This window comes from Sinocyclocheilus grahami, unplaced genomic scaffold (genome assembly GCF_001515645.1).
Source record: "Sinocyclocheilus grahami isolate Dianchi unplaced genomic scaffold, SAMN03320097.WGS_v1.1 scaffold1280.1, whole genome shotgun sequence".
In the NCBI taxonomy this organism is placed as follows: Eukaryota; Metazoa; Chordata; class Actinopteri; order Cypriniformes; family Cyprinidae; genus Sinocyclocheilus; species Sinocyclocheilus grahami.
The window spans coordinates 252,918-265,248 of record NW_015506459.1 but is presented as its reverse complement, the minus strand read 5'-3'; positions in this window follow the sequence as shown (position 1 = coordinate 265,248).

The following is a 12,331-nucleotide window of genomic DNA, read 5'->3' as shown; positions in this document are numbered from 1 at the left end:
TTGTGAAAGGAACAGAAATGCCTTTAACTGAATTGTCTGTAATTAAAATTTTCTAGTTTGAACACACAGGAAAACCATTGACTTCAAGGCCGCTAAACATGGTTTTCTGTAGTTGTGAAGGTTTACATAAATCTTGATCTTCTTGATTCAGTTCCATGTCTCTCATATCTATTCAAAGGAGCAATATCTTCAAAGTCAGGGAGGAGCACGTTATATCTTAACTTTATCACATGCCCTGTTAATCTGTTCAGCTCTGTTAACCTCCTGATGATCTATTAATCAGTTCATGGAAATGTTAGATTTGATGGCAACAGCTGACAGACAGCTCTAAACAAATGACAGTTCACCGTCATGCTGATATTCAGAGCAACAACACTCTTGTGTCCGCGATTATTTCTTGATATTTATTTGTATCTGCTATTTATAGATTTTTAAAGAATAATAAGAAAATATTGTATGTATGTGTGTGTGTGTGTGTGATGAATTTATTTTATTTTTTATTTTTGTAAGGAAACAATTTCAGTTCATTCAATTCAAATGTCCATGACACATTAATTGATATACGTTACATGGCAGACAAAAATTAACATTGGTCTCTTCATATTTGGTCTTTATAAGCTATGTCTATAAAATATCATGACAGTGTTCAGATTATTATCAAGATGGGTATCTTCCCACATCCAGTCCCTCATGTTCAAATTCATACCTGTTCAGGTTTTATTCATTCATGTGACTGTTCTTATCAAAGTCAAGTCATTTAATTTGAATAGCACTTGTCACAAGCCATGTTCATGTGCAGCTTTACAGACAATCATAAATAAATGTCTAAAGCCTTAACGCCAAAGAGCAAACCAAAGTCAACTGTGGAAAGGAAAAAACTCCACACGATGTTTAGGTAGTGGAAGGACAAAAACGTGAAAGGAAGCAGATTTAGCTGGAGGAGCTCATACTTCTATGCCATTACAGTGAATGCACATATGCTGAGTATTATCTAGTTATGAGTAATACAATCATCTGTTCATTGAATAAAATAAAATGATTTAATTTTCAATATGCTAGCGTTCAAGGGAAAGTAGGCTACAAACTGTAAGCATAATTATTAAATTGAAAAAAAAAACAATTTGTTCATTAAATCTGTTCTAGACCACAGTGATGCAAATAGATTAAAAATGTAAAGGCTTTACTCTGTATGCACTGACTGTCACATTTAACAGAAGAGGATGATACGATGGCGAAACTAATAACACAGTCTTTATTGATAAGCAGATAGATAGCTGAGATTCAAGCAGATGAGTGGGTACTTCAGTGGATGACGAGTGAACTTAACTGAATCATAAAGAGTCCTAGGTACAGGTGGGCTGAACAACAGGCTGACTGGCTGGTGTGGCTGAAGAATAGACTGAAGACTGGGGTAAAGATAAGTTGTACACAGGTGAGTATCCAAGGTGAGTAGAAAGGTAAATCCTTCAGTGTGCCATTACATAAATCGACAGTTCTTAGGTACAGAAGATCTTGTAGTCCTAGCATAGACAATACAAGACAGTGGACGAGCGTTTGGTGCTTGCTTTTATAGAGGAATTGATGAGGTTGTTGGCAAACAGATGTGAAGACTGAGCTGAGTCTGTGGGTAATGGCCAGGGAGGATTATGGGAAATGTAGTGTTCTGCGGTGACAGACATGGTATATTTCTGGACCTTTTAAATTAAGCACTGATGTTTTTAATTTTACTTAGCCTACAGTATATGCTTAGGACATGTGTTTCGTTCCAAAAAACTGTGGTAAATCCAAGCAGAACCCGTAAACTCCAATCATCTCAGTATTCCATTTGTCACATTCTGCCTGGCAGTTCCTCATTCTATCACAGGCATGCAATTATAGGTACCATGATGAAAGCAGCATCAATATTCACCAGGCTGAATTGTGTCACGGCGCAGTACAGAAAACACACCGTGTAAACAAGGGTCTGGGTCCAAATGCAGGCTTTTATTAACTGCAGGGGAAAACAAAGTAAAAATCAAAACAGAACACAAACAGATCTGAGACTCTGACACACAGGCTCGAAACAGAAAGCGGACTCTGACACAATATGGCCACGTAGAGCTTGCATCAGTCCCGTAACATCACTTAATAATCCGCCCAGAGAGGCGTGGGGAAGGCGTATAAATAGCCCTCAGGATGGGCAACAGCTGTGTGTGTGTGAGTGTGTGCACAGGTGTGTGGAGTCAAGGTAACGGAGTCCGGGAGGATGGGAAGTGGCGACCTCTGGTGGTGAGAGGAAGAACACCAGACCCAGACCCCTGACAGGACCCCTCCTCTAAGGAATGGCTTCCAGACGTTCCCGAGCGCCCAACCAGGGGAACAGCAGAGCGGGGATGGAGTAGGGGGAGGGATGGGGGGCCCAGGTCCGCGTGGTGGCGGGGGACCTGGTGACTGGGGCAGAGCCGGTGGGATGGGCACCCAGGGCAGAACCAGCGGCCACCACAGCGGTGTGTGTGGAGCTGCCGCCTCCACCGCCTCGGGGGAATTGCAAACGGGCACCGCCGTCCCCAGGGAAACTGTGAGCGGACACCGCTGCCTCGACGAAAATGCGAGCAGGCACCGCCGCCTCGGGGGAACTGCGAGCGGACACAGCCGCCTCGGGAGGATCATGAGTGGGCACCGCCGCCTCGGGAGGATCGTGAGCGGGCACCGCCGCCTCGGGAGGATCGTGAGTGGGCACCGCCGCTTCAAGAACATCGTGAGCGGGCTCCGCCGCCTCGGGAGGATTGTGAGCGGGGACCGCTGCCTCGGGGAATCTGCGAGCGGGCACCGTCGCCTCGGGGGGAATTGAGAGCAGACACCGCCGCCTCGGGGGAACTGCGAGCGGACACCGCCGCCTCGGGGGAACTGAGAGCGGGCACCGCCGCTCGGGAGGATCGTGAGCGGGAACCGCCACTTCAAGAACATCGTGAGCGGGCTCCACCGCCTCGGGAGGATTGTGAGCGGGGACCGCCGCCTCGGGGAAACTGCGAGCGGGCACCGCCGCCTCAGGGGGAATTGAGAGCAGACACCGCCGCCTCGGGGGAACTGAGAGCGGCCACCACCGCTTCCGGAGCTTTGTGAGCGGACACCGCTGCCTCGGGGAAGAGCTGGTGGGATGGGCACCCAGGGTAGAACCAGTGGCCACCACAGCGGTGTGTGTGGAGCTGCCGCCTTGAAAAAAACGCCACCTCGGGGAAACTGCGAGTGGACACAGCCGCCTCGGGGGAACTGAGAGCGGACACCGCCGCTTCCGGAGCTTTGTGAGCGGATACCGCTGCCTCGGGGAAACTGCGAGCGGGCACCCCCGCCTCGGGGGAAATGAGAGCTGACACCGCCGCTTCCGGAGCTTTGTGAGCGGACACCGCTGCCTCGGGGAAACTGCGAGCGGGCACCGCCACTTCCAGAGGATCGTGAGCGGGCACCGTCGCCTTGGGAGGATCGTGAGTGGGCACCGCCGCCTCGGGAGGATCGTGAGCGGACCCCACCACCTCGGGGGAACTGCGAGCGGACACCGCCGCCTCGGGGGAACTGCGAACAGCCCACGTCGCTCGCACCGACATCAGCGGAGGTTCCTGTACGCTGCGTACCAGCCCGCGATGCTCCAGGAATGGGTGTGAGGTACTGGGTGCAGCCGACGAGGCCTCTGACGGACACCGCCGCTTCTGGAGCCTCGTGAGCAGGCACCGCCGCCTCGGGAGGATCGTGAGTGGGCACCGCCGCTTCAAGAACATCGTGAGCGGGCTCCGCCGCCTCGGGAGGATTGTGAGCGGGGACCGCTGCCTCGGGGAATCTGCGAGCGGGCACCGTCGCCTCGGGGGGAATTGAGAGCAGACACCGCCGCCTCGGGGGAACTGCGAGCGGACACCGCCGCCTCGGGGGAACTGAGAGCGGGCACCGCCGCTCGGGAGGATCGTGAGCGGGAACCGCCACTTCAAGAACATCGTGAGCGGGCTCCACCGCCTCGGGAGGATTGTGAGCGGGGACCGCCGCCTCGGGGAAACTGCGAGCGGGCACCGCCGCCTCAGGGGGAATTGAGAGCAGACACCGCCGCCTCGGGGGAACTGAGAGCGGCCACCACCGCTTCCGGAGCTTTGTGAGCGGACACCGCTGCCTCGGGGAAACTGCGAGCGGGCACCGCCACTTCCAGAGGATCGTGAGCGGGCACCGTCGCCTTGGGAGGATCGTGAGTGGGCACCGCCGCCTCGGGAGGATCGTGAGCGGACCCCACCACCTCGGGGGAACTGCGAGCGGACACCGCCGCCTCGGGGACTCTGCGAACAGCCCACGTCGCTCGCACCGACATCAGCGGAGGTTCCTGTACGCTGCGTACCAGCCCGCGATGCTCCAGGAATGGGTGTGAGGTACTGGGTGCAGCCGACGAGGCCTCTGACGGACACCGCCGCTTCTGGAGCCTCGTGAGCAGGCACCGCCGCCTCGGGAGGATCGTGAGCGGGCACCGCCGCCTCGGGAGGATCGTGAGTGGGCACCGCCGCTTCAAGAACATCGTGAGCGGGCTCCGCCGCCTCGGGAGGATTGTGAGCGGGGACCGCTGCCTCGGGGAATCTGCGAGCGGGCACCGTCGCCTCGGGGGGAATTGAGAGCAGACACCGCCGCCTCGGGGGAACTGCGAGCGGACACCGCCGCCTCGGGGGAACTGAGAGCGGGCACCGCCGCTCGGGAGGATCGTGAGCGGGAACCGCCACTTCAAGAACATCGTGAGCGGGCTCCACCGCCTCGGGAGGATTGTGAGCGGGGACCGCCGCCTCGGGGAAACTGCGAGCGGGCACCGCCGCCTCAGGGGGAATTGAGAGCAGACACCGCCGCCTCGGGGGAACTGAGAGCGGCCACCACCGCTTCCGGAGCTTTGTGAGCGGACACCGCTGCCTCGGGGAAACTGCGAGCGGGCACCGCCACTTCCAGAGGATCGTGAGCGGGCACCGTCGCCTTGGGAGGATCGTGAGTGGGCACCGCCGCCTCGGGAGGATCGTGAGCGGACCCCACCACCTCGGGGGAACTGCGAGCGGACACCGCCGCCTCGGGGGAACTGCGAACAGCCCACGTCGCTCGCACCGACATCAGCGGAGGTTCCTGTACGCTGCGTACCAGCCCGCGATGCTCCAGGAATGGGTGTGAGGTACTGGGTGCAGCCGACGAGGCCTCTGACGGACACCGCCGCTTCTGGAGCCTCGTGAGCAGGCACCGCCGCCTCGGGAGGATCGTGAGCGGGCACCGCCGCCTCGGGAGGATCGTGAGCGGGCACCGCCGCCTCGGGAGGATCGTGAGCGGGCACCGCCGCCTCGGGAGGATCGTGAGTGGGCACCGCCGCCTTGGGAGGATCGTGAGTGGACACCGCTGCCTGGGGGAACTGCAAGTGTGCACCGCCGCCTCGGGGGAACTGTGAGCGGACACCGCCGCTTCTGGAGCCTCGTGAGCGGGCACCGCCGCCTCGGGAGGATCGTGAGCGGGCACCGCCGCCTCGGGAGGATCGTGAGCGGGCACCGCCGCCTCGGGAGGATCGTGAGCGGGCACCGCCGCCTTGGGAGGATCGTGAGTGGACACCGCTGCCTGGGGGAACTGCAAGTGTGCACCGCCGCCTCGGGGGAACTGTGAGCGGACACCGCCGCTTCTGGAGCCTCGTGAGCGGGCACCGCCGCCTCGGGAGGATCGTAAGCGGGCACCGCCGCCACGGGAGGATCGTGAGCGGACCACGCCGCTCACACCGACATCAGCGGAGGTTCCTGCATGCTGCGTACCAGCCCGCGATGCTCCAGGAATGGGCATGAGGTACTGACGACCCTGGGATTGCCGCCTCGGGAGAACTGTGAGCAGGCTCTGCAGCTAACTCCATCCTGACGGCTGAGCCGCTCAACTGCAGAGCCAGGTTGACGTAGTCCTGCAGCGGCTCCTCGGGGTGCCAGAATGGCATAAGGGATTTAAAAGGCTCGGTTAAGTCACCCCAGAAAGGAAGGTTCAGACCATTGAGCAGGTCCTCTCCGTCGCCGACTGGCGAGCCACTCCCACGAAGTCCCTGGCGTAATCCTCAATGCACCGGTCTCCCTGGAGGACAATGAGGAACCTTCCTGCTGGACCCATGCTTGGCGGATTATTCTGTCACGGCGCTGTACAGAAAACACACCGTGTAAACAAGGGTCTGGGTCCAAATGCAGGCTTTTATTAACTGTAGGGGAAAACAAAGTAAAAATACTTTTTCTGAGACTCTGAAGACACAGGCTCGAAACAGAAAGCGGACTCTGGCACAATACGGCCACGTAGAGCTTGCATCAGTCCCGTAACAACACTTAATAATCCGCCCAGAGAGGCGTGGGGAAGGCGTATAAATAGCCCTCAGGATGGGCAACAGCTGTGTGTGTGTGAGTGTGTGCACAGGTGTGTGAAGTCACGTAACGGAGTCCGGGAGAATGGGAAGTGGCGACCTCTGGTGGTGAGAGGGAGAACACCAGACCCAGACCCCTGACAAATTGGTTAGAACAGAAGCCTGTTTGCATTTTCTTGAGGCAATTGAATCATTCAGTTCTTTTGTCTTAATTATAATTGATTTGAATTAATCCAGGCAGGTAAATGACTGGGTTGGACTAGAATAATACTGTTATCTGTCCTCCACACCATACCTGATTTTATCCATTAGGGGTTTGACAGTAATAGCAGAGCTGGGTTGTGATAATAATTCACATTCGTGGCGCATTCCTGTTTACTGCTACAACTGATAGCTTTGAAAGATCCACCAACCTATTGTATTTAGATCCTTGACATTGTCCGGAGTTTCTGCCATCTGAAAGATAAGGTTTTTGTTTTGTTTTGTTTTCTTTTCTTTTGAAAAGGGATCAAATAATAGCTTGTTATAAAACATAGTATGGAAAATAGCATAATTTATCTATTTTGTAGTATAGCACATGTTCCAACTGACCAACAGATGGCGTAGTAGTTCAGTTATTACCATTGAATACTAAAGCGACAAAGACCGTATTGGGGCAAACAAGTGGGTATCTTAAAAAAAGAGTATATAATCAAATTATATTCCCCCGAATACTTCAAACTGCCCTCCGTAGCATGTTTTAACTGAATACTGTGGAAACATGGAAACTGTGGAATGGGACGGTTTTCATTCCCTGTATTTTGTGCATCTTATATATGCATTTAGGACATGTTTTGTGTCCTTTTTGTTTGTCATCTCCCTGGGTTACCATGATGTGTTCTCTGTAGGTGTCAGGGCAAACATGCCCCCCCTCTCTCTTTCTCCTCCTGTGAGCAGAGACCTCCTGCTGGGCTGGCAGGGTGTGGCTCCCACTAGCTCAGAATGATTTTGCTATGCACCATAACACATACATACCCCATAGACATACAAATGTTATTGTAACACAAGCTACAAAGTTCTTTTGGTCCGGACCAAAAATGAAACCGATCCATTTAGTCCACCTTTTCAGGGGTCTCCGTGATCTTAAAATATATCAGTGCCTTTGTTTTGTCTCAAAAAGCACATCAGTAATGTTTTTTCTAAGCACGTTTATAAAAATGACTATAAAAATGTCCTAATTGAACTATTACACTGTATATTATGAATATTGTTATCTCTGTGACAAACTGCTATTGTAGATCACTTTGGATAGAAGCTTATGCTAAATGCATAAATGTAAATGTAATCATAAACAAGACACTTGTTTGTAGCGCAACAGTTTATTGAACTTGGTTTACCTAATCCTGGCTTAGTCTAAGCCCTGTCTGTGAAACCAGGCCATTATTATATATATATAAATAAATAAAAAACAGAAATGTATTTGTAAAAGTTTAAACTCTTTGGGGGAAAAGAGTAGGTATATTGGCTTTAGCAAATGTCTAATTAACTCCAATTTTTCAATTCAATCAATCACTTTCGAAAATGATATTTGTTAGTTAACCTGTTTCTCATTAACATCTACCTAAGCTCTCGCTTATTCACAAGAAATAGCTTACTTCCACGTTTGCAAAATACGGTGGATAGTATGAAATATAGTAGGGAAGCCTAATTAAATTAGTATTCTGTGAGGTTGTACATGACATCCAGGCACATATAATGTCAGGCATTTTAAAGGGATACTCCACCCCTCAGGATAATTCTGTCATCATTTACTCACCTTCATGTGGTCACCTATATGCCTTTCTTTCCTTTGTAGAAACTTAAAAGAAGATATTTTGCAAAGTGTTGGGAAACAAACAACACTGGAGCCCATTGACTATCCCTTTAAACATCAGCTAGCTTAATCTTTGTTAAACGTTTATGTAGTGAATATGTGTATGTTGTCAGGTCAGATGGATTGGCTGATGCAAAAGCATGTTAAATCTGTCAGCAATAAGCCTGCTCTTAATCATGTTCCTGTGGTTTCATAATGAGGAAGTGCTATGGCTTTGTTGCATACAGTGATCTGACTTGTGCTGGTTTGATTTATGACTCTGTATGTGCTAAAAATGTTTCAGTGGCAGTTTTATTTGTGAAAATAGATTGGACTGCTGGTGGAAGGAGGTGGAACTTGGAAGGCATGGAGTTAGTGTGTGTGTGTGTGTGTGTGTGTGTGTGTGTGTGTGTGTGACCACTCACCTTTTACTGTGTGTGTGTACCTGGTATTTATCACGTTATGGGGGACCAAATGTCCCCACAAGGATAGTAATAGTAGTAAATTTTGGCCTTGTGGGGACATTTTTGAGGTCCCCATGAGGAAACAAGCTTATAAATCATACAGAATTCGTTTTTTTTGAGAAAGTAAAAATGCACAAAGTTTCCTGTAAGGGGTAGGTTTAGGGGTAGGAGACACAGGCTCGAAACAGAAAGCGGACTCTGGCACAATACGGCCACGTAGAGCTTGCATCAGTCCCGTAACAACACTTAATAATCCGCCCAGAGAGGCGTGGGGAAGGCGTATAAATAGCCCTCAGGATGGGCAACAGCTGTGTGTGTGTGAGTGTGTGCACAGGTGTGTGAAGTCACGTAACGGAGTCCGGGAGAATGGGAAGTGGCGACCTCTGGTGGTGAGAGGGAGAACACCAGACCCAGACCCCTGACAAATTGGTTAGAACAGAAGCCTGTTTGCATTTTCTTGAGGCAATTGAATCATTCAGTTCTTTTGTCTTAATTATAATTGATTTGAATTAATCCAGGCAGGTAAATGACTGGGTTGGACTAGAATAATACTGTTATCTGTCCTCCACACCATACCTGATTTTATCCATTAGGGGTTTGACAGTAATAGCAGAGCTGGGTTGTGATAATAATTCACATTCGTGGCGCATTCCTGTTTACTGCTACAACTGATAGCTTTGAAAGATCCACCAACCTATTGTATTTAGATCCTTGACATTGTCCGGAGTTTCTGCCATCTGAAAGATAAGGTTTTTGTTTTGTTTTGTTTTCTTTTCTTTTGAAAAGGGATCAAATAATAGCTTGTTATAAAACATAGTATGGAAAATAGCATAATTTATCTATTTTGTAGTATAGCACATGTTCCAACTGACCAACAGATGGCGTAGTAGTTCAGTTATTACCATTGAATACTAAAGCGACAAAGACCGTATTGGGGCAAACAAGTGGGTATCTTAAAAAAAGAGTATATAATCAAATTATATTCCCCCGATTTCACAGACAATGCTTAAGCCTAGTCCTAGACTAAAATGTAAGTCTGAGCTGTTTCAACTGAAAGAAACTTGCACTGACTGATCTTAAAATATATCAGTGCCTTTGTTTTGTCTCAAAAAGCACATCAGTAATGTTTTTTCTAAGCACGTTTATAAAAATGACTATAAAAATGTCCTAATTGAACTATTACCTAATCCTGGCTTAGTCTAAGCCCTGTCTGTGAAACCAGGCCATTATTATATATATATAAATAAATAAAAAACAGAAATGTATTTGTAAAAGTTTAAACTCTTTGGGGGAAAAGAGTAGGTATATTGGCTTTAGCAAATGTCTAATTAACTCCAATTTTTCAATTCAATCAATCACTTTCGAAAATGATATTTGTTAGTTAACCTGTTTCTCATTAACATCTACCTAAGCTGTAGAAAAAAATATGTAAATATGAAACATATGACAGTATATCAGTATATTATTTTAGAAATAATCTTGAGTACATCAGACGAGTGAATAACTCATTCTTTAGCATTTTTTGTGTTTATGTAAAGAACATCCACTAGCCAGATATGCTTGTCAAAGACTGCTGTTCAGACCGAACATGACTTAAGCATTTAACACCATAATTCTGATAATCTATCACATACACAATGATCATGCTAAATCTGTTAGTTGCAGATAAATAGCTGCAGTGCTTAATTTAAGGATGAGAGTTTGATGAGATGATGGCAGAACAATTGGCTGACTGGGCTATTTCTGGACCTTTTAAATTAAGTACTGATGTTTTTCATTTTACTTAGTCTACAGTATATGTTTAGGACATATGTTTTGTTCAAAAATAAACCACAACAAAAAAAAACGATGGTAAATCCAAACAGAACCCTGTAAACTCCAATCATCTCAGTATTCCACTGTGCCTCAATATCACATTAATAGCATCCTATTTGTCACATTCTGACTGGCAGCTCCTCATTTTATCACAGGCATGCAATTATAGATACCATGATGAAAGCAGCATCAATATTCACCAGGCTGAATTGGTTAGAACAGTATTTTAGAAATAATCTTGAGTACATCAGACGAGTGAATAACTCATTCTTAAGCATACTTTGTGTTTATGTAAAGAACATCCACTAGCCAGTGTGTGTGTGTGTGTGTGTGTGTGTGTGCGTGCCTGTGTGTGTGTGCACTATTCTGTAACTTGAATGTGTTTGTATGAGTACATCAGACGAGTGAATAACTCATTCTTAAGCATACTTTGTGTTTATGTAAAGAACATCCACTAGCCAGATATGCTTGTCAAAGACTGCTGTTCAGACCGAACATGAAATCTGCTAAATCTGTTAGTTGCAGATAAATAGTTGCAGTGCTTAATTTAAGGATGAGAGTTTGATGAGATGATGGCAGAACAGTTGGCTGACTGTGAACAGTGAAGGGTGCAAGAGTTGAATGATGAAAGTCACATATGAGATATGTGTTAGAGAGTCATTCACTGGCGGTGTGTTACATAATAACTGCAGTGCTGAGTGTGAGGGAGAAATAGCAGGCAAATATTGCAGTCTGACATCAGGGTGTGGTCATGCATGGATTTCACCACACAGTCGGTGTGTGTCAGTACTCTCATCTGGTTCCTTTAAAATGGACATTCCATTGTTGGACAATCCATATGATGGAAGTTATTATTATATAAAAGTCCTGATCATATTTTATATATAAATATAATACATATTTAAAATATATCAGCTAATATTCTAGACATATTTAGGATGCTTCACTATTTCAATAGGATACTATTCAAATAAGCAATCACTTTTCACTCAATTGTTATGCTAACAATATAAGACTTGCTACAAGGCAACAGCAGAGCTGACAGAGTTTAATTACTGTATGTCTGAGCACACATTAATCTTTTGTCAGATCAATAGTGCTTCCTCTAACAATCAAATACAGTCCCTACAATGCGCTAGGTGATTTTGGTGAAATAACATGCCTAATTAAATGTCTCAGACCTGACATTTGTGGCTTTTTAAATTTGTGTTCTGATGTGCAGACTGAGGAAATAAAACCAATAAGGTAAAGAATGTCTCTGTTGGTGTCCCATTTTTTCTCATTCCACGACATAACCACTGATATGAAAACATTGGTGTATTAATGTCATATTATGTCAACAGAAATACACATTTCAAGTTATGCAGCGATATCCATATATGCACTGAATTCAAAATTATATAGGAATTGCATTATGAAAAAGACATAGTTACGACATAGTTTGCGTGTATTCAATTAGCCTGACACATTAAGATGACAAATAGATCCTACTTCCGACCACATATGCATAATTCATTATCTCTATATAAATACCTTATGCTGACCTGACTAATGCTGTACTTGCACCACAAGCCACAAAGATATGATCAAAATAAACCAATGAAATCATTTTTTACATTTATTACTTTGCAGATGCTTTTATATTTAGATCAACATTCAAAAAGAGGGTGACATCATGTTTAGTCTGGTTATGCCGTTCACTTCAAAAACCTTGTGCTTCAGTGTTTCCCCTCCAGAATAATTCCTGCGACATCTATTTATTGCAAGAAACAATTTTAGAATTTTTGGAACCTTGAACAACAATAAAAGAAACATCTCTCTCTCTCTCGCTCTCTCTCTCTCTCTCTCTCTCTCTCTCTCTCGAGG